Source organism: Emydura macquarii, unplaced genomic scaffold, assembly GCF_026122565.2.
Source record: "Emydura macquarii macquarii isolate MOO-44397 ecotype Brisbane River unplaced genomic scaffold, CSIRO-AGI_Emac_v2 contig_852, whole genome shotgun sequence".
NCBI classification, from domain to species: Eukaryota; Metazoa; Chordata; order Testudines; family Chelidae; genus Emydura; species Emydura macquarii.
In genome coordinates this window covers 11,616-19,815 of record NW_027130989.1, presented here as the reverse complement: position 1 = coordinate 19,815, position 8,200 = coordinate 11,616, and the positions used below count along the sequence as shown (strand labels likewise).

The 8,200-nt window shown below is 43.5% G+C and overlaps 1 pseudogene; it reads right to left on the bottom strand.

Annotated features, from left to right (window-relative positions):
- Positions 1-70: 70 nt before the first annotated feature.
- On the bottom strand, positions 71-4,988 carry LOC137149843 (zinc finger protein 271-like; annotated as a pseudogene).
- Between the last annotated feature and the right edge of the window lie 3,212 nt (positions 4,989-8,200).

Here is an 8,200-nt window from a genome sequence, read left to right as displayed (position 1 = left end):
AGAATAATGTGCCAGTTTATGGTTTCAAATAGTTATTCAGAAACTTTAGTTTAAACACACCGGCTTGTATAAAACAGAGAACAAGTTTATTAACTACAGAGATTTTATAGGTGTACAAATAATGAGGCATAAAAGACATAAATGTTACAAGAAAAATAAAGATAAAATGCTTACTAACACAGACTTAAGAAATTATCTTAGTTTCAAAGCACATTTTTCTCAGTACATACGTCACTAGTCTTACTGACCACACTTTTTTGGTGAGGACCCTTCCCCGAAATGGCTGTGTCATTTTGTCTTCTCCGGCACAGAGAATGCAAAGGGCAGGGAGACAGAGGGGTGTTTGGTGGGTGTCTGCCCCTTCTTTTTATAGTCCTGTCCCCACTCAGAGAAGCATTCCCAGTTGGGAGCAAGGCTACAGACAGTCTGTGTGGAGGGGAACTCCATGCTCTTTCTTGGCTAAAATGTAGATATTTTTGCTCCTGCCCCCTTTCCGGCCAAAGAATGGCCACTTAGCAGGTAATGGTCCATCAGCCTTGTTTACACCTGACTGAGGCATCATTTACTTTTTGTATCTGAGGAAATGGTTTTGGCCACTTCTCACATGTATATGGATAACATGCTATTAGTCATGATTTCATCTGGTGTCTAATACTTCACCTGTAACACTGTTATGTGCATTTTACCATATTATTGATCAGCAAATTATGAATTTTTAAATGATACCTCACAAAACATGCTTTGTGCAAAAATTACTGCAATAGTGTGTAGGATGTGAGCACAGGGTTATGATCCTTCACAACAGACTGGGTCTCAACTGCCTTGGGAACCAAATACATGGGCCTTTTGTCTAGTTCCTAGTTACTTGCTGTGGGATTCTCTCTCCGGATCATGAGACAATATTGACCTAAACAACTGAACAACACTGATTGTATCCTGTTACTTCAGTTAGTTGCACAATTTGGGGTGTGCTGTTATTCACAATTTCAGACTGGAAATTTAAAAACAGCTGGTAGCATCTTCAATAGCTTGGAATATTCTCTCTTGTTAATTGAACTGCATTTGAAGTTTCTCCATGTCATCATGGAGGGAGCAGGGAAAAAGCAAAAATAAAATAAGAAATGACTGTTTTAGTAGATAGCCATTTTCTCAAAGTCCCAATAAATCTGAGCTACAGTCTGTCAAATCTAGGTAATAACTGGTCATATGACCAAATGGCCTTCAGAGAAGAGGAAAAACTCCCATCACAGAAAGGTACATCCAGTTTTTAGAAACTAGAAATACATCCAGTTTCATATAACTAGAAACTCCAAAGCAGGTTACATGGGATGACTCAAAATCAGGACAAGAGATTCTCCCACTTCGTTCTCCTCTGATCCATTCAAAGCTGCTTCACTCATTACTACTGAGTCATATTTACAAAAGTTCTAGCATCATCATAATGGAAAAAACCAAAAAACAACCTACCCATTTGAAAACAATCCCATTTCAATAAGAAAAGCCTTAGAAGAGGCTTTGCTAACAGCTGGAAACTGGGATTTGAATTCCAAATGATTACACTGCATTTGAGATCCATTCAAATTCTACTTCCAGGTCTGTGACTCCTTAACCTCAGGCCCTAAATCACTGGTTTAGGATCAGAGAAAACAGTGTGATGATTCCCAAGCAGAGGGCTGAGAACACTGAATCATATCATGCATTGAAAAGTTGAGATGTAGAAAATGATGAAGATACATTCTACAGGGCTCAAGCAGAAGACATGCTGCTGGTGAAATTCAGAAGATTGTAATCCTGCCGACGCACCACTTCTTCTTCTGGTGTCACAGAAGTTGAAAAAAACTTTTTTTTTCCCATTCCTAATCTTGCGCCTTATCTTTGTTTTATTTAAATATAGTTAAAAAGAGAAAAATGATACAAAAATCAACTGCTATTCAGCACAAAGTGCAATGTTAGAACAAATGGGAACGAATGTCCCTAGTGGGGGAACCTGGTGACTAACAATTCCTTTGCAGTGGGAGGAAAAGTATAAATGTGATGCCCCAGATCATGTAGACTAGGAAAAGTGATGGAGGTTCTGTCAGGTCTTGAAGAAATTTGCTAAATTACCCTGGCCTTTTGTTTTCTTTTCTTCTGAAAAATAGTTGCTTTTATATCAGGATAGCTAACTCAAGCTGGTTAACTGCATGGAAAATCTCAGTGGAATCATGGCTCAGAGAGATTTATCCTCCATGTACCTAGTAAAGACACTCCTAGTTACCACACTGGGGCTCACTGACTTTCCTGTTGTAGGGGGACACACTTCCATGACATAGCAGTTGATGACAAGAACTATGGGTTTCTCCCCAAGGGAGGGTGAGTTACAAAAGGGAAAAGTAGACAACTCAGCTGGGGAAACTGAAAGATTGTGATGACACACATACTGCCTTAAAGCTCACTATGTAGAAATTAGCAAAAGAAAAACAAATTTTCTCAGCCCTAAGCAAAGTTTTTATAATCTTTATTTCCTGTGCAACTTCTCTGATGAGAAATAAGGTGTGAACTCCGAGCAAAGGGTTTCCCACAGTCACAGCATTCATAGGGTTTCACCCCTGTGTGGATCCTCTGATGTGTAATAAAGTTTGAGCTCCGAGAAAAGGTTTTCCCACACTCACAGCATTCATAGGGTTTCTCCCCTGTGTGGATCCTCTGATGTGTAATAAGGGTTGAGCGCTGAGGGAAGGTTTTCCCGCACTCACGGCATTCATAGGGTTTCTCCCCTGTGTGAATCCTCTGATGTTTAATAAGAGTTGAGCGCTCACTGAAGGTTTTCCTGCACTCACTGCATTCATAGGGTTTTTCCCCTGTGTGAGTCCTCTGATGTTTAATAAGGGTTGAGCGCTCAGTAAAGGTTTTCCTGCACTCAAAACATTCAAAGGGTTTCTCCCTGTGTGGATCCTCTCATGTTTAATATAAGTTGATCTCCGAGTGAAGGTTTTCCCACACTCACAGCATTTATAGGGTTTCTCCCCACTGTGGATCCTCTGATGGTTAATAAGTGTTGAGCTCCGAGAAAAGGATTTCCCACACTCACAGCATTCATGTGGTTTCTCCCCTGTGTGAATCCTCTGATGTTTAATAAGGGTTGAACGTTCAGTGAAGGTTTTCCCGCAGTCACAGCATTCATAGGGTTTCTCCCCTGTGTGGATCCTCTGATGTTTAATGAGACTTGAGCGCTCAGTGAATGTTTTCCTGCACTCACAGCATTCATATGGTTTCTCCCCTGTATGGATCCTCTGATGTTTAATAAGGGTTGAGCACTCAGTGAAGGTTTTCTTGCACTCACAGCATTTATAGGGTTTCTCCCCAGTGTGGATCCTCTCATGTTTAATAAGGGTTGATCTCCGAGTGAAGGTTTTCCTGCACTCACTGCATTCATAGGGGTTTTCCCCTGTGTGGATCCTCTGATGGTTAATAAGGGTTGATCTCCGAGTGAAAGTTTTCCCGCAGTCACAGCATTCATAGGGTTTCTCCCCTGTGTGGATTCTCTGATGGTTAATGAGGTTTGAGTGCTCAGTGAAGGCTTTCCCACACTCAAGGCATTCATAGGGTCTTGCTCCTGTGTGGATTGTCTGATGTCTAATAAGGTGTGAGCGCCTCCTAAACTTTTTCTCACACTCAACGCATGTGTTATTTCTCTCTTTCGTGGGAATTCTCTTCTGGGCCATGGTTTCCTGGAGGCCTTTGTAAGTTCCCCAGTAATTAACAGATTTACCAACTTTCTGCATTGGCTGGCTTCCCTGCTGCTTCTCTGGCCTGTGCTGACTCTCACAGGCTTTTCCCTGCTCAGAACTCCTGGACACAATCTCTTTGCATCTTTGCAATAATGCTCCATGTGATTTCACTTGCTCATCATCTTCCTGCTGAGGATTCTGCTCCATGGTCTTACTCATTATCCCATCATCTGCTAGACAGAGAAAGAAAAACCTCAGAAACAGGAATGGAAAAGGGGAGAACAAATCAAAAGAACAGCTCGCATCCAAACACTCAGGCTATGTACACACTGACAGGGGCAAATTCACCGCCATCAGATCGATTTTTATGGATCGATTGAGCGGCAGTGAAGACACGCTCAATTGATCTGGAAGTCGATCTACTAAAACCACCTCCAAAAAAAGCATAGCACTGCGTCGACAGGAACGCATTTCCCGTCGGCGCAGTGGAGATGGTGCATTAAAGGGAAGTAACAAAGTTGACAAGAGTTACAGAAGCTACTCTGCATAGCTTGCATAACTCCCATTCACTGCCGCCAAATTTTGCCAACAGTGTAGACCTGCCCTCAGGGAGAAGGGAGTTTGTGGAAGGAGCTACTGCCAGGAGTTAGTCAGGATGGGTAGTAAACCATTAGCAAAGTCTACCCCGTGGATGTGACACCTGCTAGGGACAATCCTTAACTCAGAGAGCTCACAAGGTCTTGTTGGGAATCCCAGCTGTTTCTTTCAGACACTGACAGGTTAATGATCCCTCACCAGTGCAGCTGCCTCTCAGGATCTCTCTTTCCTCCGAGCACTGGAAATCTGGGGACAATGGCTCTTCCCCTTGTTCCAGCTGGGAGATGACACCAGGTTTGGAAACTGGGAGGGCAAAGACGACAGGTGAAATCAGGTGAAATCATGGGACATTTGTCGCACACAAAAAAAGTTCTGTTATTTTAACGCCAGCCCATTTGAAAGCAATAATGTCCTCCAGACAGCTTTGCAGGTGCTCAAAGATGCAGGACATTCTTCTTTGGAGGGATTTAGCTGTGTCCATGTCTACTTGGAACACACAGAGCCAGACACTCATGATGAAAGAGGCTCCTTAAATCTAAAGCAGGTCATGACGCTGTCTGGAGTAGGGGCGACCATTTATAATGTTATTTAATATCAATACTGCAAAAGTAGAATAATGTATACAAGATATGCCATGTCAGGTACCATTAGAAAGGTTATAATTTGCTAAATATAATAGTATTTTTTATAGAATCATAGAATCATAGAGTTGGAAGGGACCTCAGGAAGTCATCTAGTCCAACCCCCTACTCAGAGCAGGACTAACCTCAGCTAAATGTGCACGTAACATCTGTGTATCTGAAGTTATAGATATGACTGTCCATCTGGATTCGAAATGTGTTTGCTCCTGAAGTAATTGTTTGTATCCAGTCTAGCAAGTTTTGAATGAACAATGCCCGTTGATGGTCCATTAAAGGATATTTAGCTTTCACAATGAGCCATAAAAGGAGTTCAATAGTTCCTCGACCCTGATTCCCAAGAACTCCTGCCAGAAATGTGTCCCTTTGCTCCCTCCCATTGCTAGCACTGCTATCCAGCACCCATGCTCCCTGTACTCTAACCAGCACCAACCCTTCCAGATCCTTCAGATGCTGGGGAAGGTGGAACTCAACTCCCTACAGCAGCTGTTCCACGTCATCCCTATCCCTTACCACTGCCCCCAGCCCTCCTGGCTCATAGGAACACTTTGCCCAAAACTTCCTCTCCCCGCTCTCTAACACCCTCCCTCCCACTGCTCAGAGCCTGCCCATTATCATCATTTACTGTTTCTATTACTGTAATACCTAGTAGTGCTAGCCATGGACCCGAATCCCATTCTGCTGGGTTTTCTACAGACATGGAACAAAAAACTGTCTCTGCCCCACAGATCTGACAATCTAAGAATAAGATAAGAGAAAGATGGATACAGACAGACAGGGGTGTGACAGAGATGGGAATTTCCTGCAATATCTTGGACCATCTTTACTGAATTAAGTCAAATCTTGTTGAATTACGTTTCAGTATCCTAGGAGTTCATTGCATTAAAAATAGGGGTGTATGTATTACTGTGGGATAGTCTGTAACATCTCTGGGGAAGAGATGGGGCTAAGACAAACCCCAGGAAGTGCTATAAGCTTCAAAGGACTCTTTGAAACAATGTGAAACAAAGTTAAGTGGGACGCCTAGGAAATACTTGGGGGAAGGGGAAGGCAACGTGTCATCTCCACACCAAACCTATAGAAGCTGTGCCTGAGGAGAAACCATTGCTGCTGATCACTGGTTACATGAAGACATGTTCAGAGGCCCAGACTGGATAAAAGGCTGACCCACAGTGGCATGGGCGTGCTTGTTCTGAGCTAACAACGGTTAATTTGAAACCACAGAAAAAAAAACACTTGGCGGGTGTGACATGCTGTACCCAATGTACATCCATATAATGTGATTTGTGTATCATTCATGATCACCCTTATAGTGTAATTAACTGTGTATTGTCTGATGCAAAGTGTGTCATGTAAGATGTTTTTGGAAGGCTCATGACATATTGAACATTATCGTTATGGTAGTATGTTTCCTGCAATGTCACATATGTACAGATATGAAACTCTGCTATGTAATATCCCCAAAGGTAGGTCTCACATCGTTTGAATAGATCCAGGAAAACACCAAGCAAAGTGAGGTTTCACGCCTTGCAAAGGCATACATACAGGAACAATGGACTGGCCTAAGCACCTTTGAGCACTTTGGCTCACGTGGAAGAAATCATGTCCACTGCCGGACATGGCCTATCACCTGATTCCAGGGGGGTCGAAGAAACTTGTTAAAAGAGAGAGGCATCTTTGTCTTAGGACTTTCCCTTGGAATCCATCTTCTAAGCAACTTCAAGGACACTGACAACTGCGCCCACTGGGGTGGGGACGGATGGACGAGGGAGGTCACCTGCTTGCAAAAGGCATCGCAGCCAGCTGTGGTTAAGGGAACTTCACAGACTAAAAAGCTACTGAAGTATTAAGCTTAGTTTAGGATGAGAGTTACCTTTTAGTTAATTGTGACCAACTCCTTGATTCATATTGATCTTTTGATTCATATTAATCTGATTTATGATCACTTAAAATCCTGCTGTAGTCAGTCAATTTATTGTTTATCTAAAACAGTGCATGTGGATTTAGTGTGTGCAGAGACTTCACTTAGTGACAGAGCTGGTGCATAGCAATTTCTTTGATAAACTGACGGACAAATGTACTTGAGCTAGCAAGATGCAGTGTACAGCACTGAACACTGTAATATGTCAGTTCCCAGGCTTGCATCTGGGGCTGAGGGGTATTTGCTGGGCATCTATTCCATGAGTGGCTGGCCAGAAGTGCTCCTTCACCGGGCCAGGGACTGATTACATGTGGGAGGCTGGGCATGGGCTGACCCAGGAGCGGGTGGTTCAGACAGCAACACAGAATAAATTTGGGCCGAGGAGTGAGCAATAGGAGTGACACGGCTACACACCATTCCAGATTGCGGGGGGTGGGGGGGAGATCACAGTGGGGTTTGAAGGTCTGTTCACTTGCCTGAGCCCTTGGTGGCGTTGGGGTGATCTCAGGGAAGCTTATTAACATGCGTACAGGTTCTTTTATTGTTCTTTATAGTTCTCTCTCTAATGCTTTTTATCTTGAGAATCCCTGCTTGCTGGAAAAGGGCAGCATGGTAACTTCATCAGGGGCCGTGACACTGTTCATAGCCTCTGAGGATGGAATGCAAAGCGGCCTGATGAGGGGAATTTGCATTGCTGGGGGATTCACAGTGTAGGCAGGGAGCTGGGCAGCCTGGAGCTACAACAGTCACAAGGGGTAGAAATGTGGGTTTCTACCCAAGAGAGGTGACAGCTGGGCACCCTGAGTGTGGGTGCTTTTGCTGGACCACATAGTGGGAATACAGGTGCAATGGCCCTGAATAATGACAGGGCGAACACAAGGAAACAATAAGACAACATTTGTCACCCAGATAGATAGTGGTCTCAGGACACCAGCAGCCTACCCACTGTCATATGTTTAAAAGCTTCATGGAACCGGAGTGGTACGGAGGGATGGGAAAGAGGTAGCTCTGGGGATGTGAATGGGGAGTTCCTCCAAAGAGCAGTGTCATGCTGGGTAGATGGGGGGAGAGCATTTGTTATATTGTTTGACATCAATATGTCAAAATCATATTAATTCATGTGAGATATGCCATTTCAGGTACTGTTAGAAAGGCTATAATGTGCTAAGTAAGATGATAATGTTTATGTTCTTGTATTATATGGAAAACGGAAGTTATGGATATATTTAAGATATCTGTATTTCAAATTGTGCTGCCTGGGAACAATAGCCTGCAGAACAATAGCCATTAGGACAGTCCCAGGCAAGGGGCCAGAGGGAGAAGCCAGCATCACC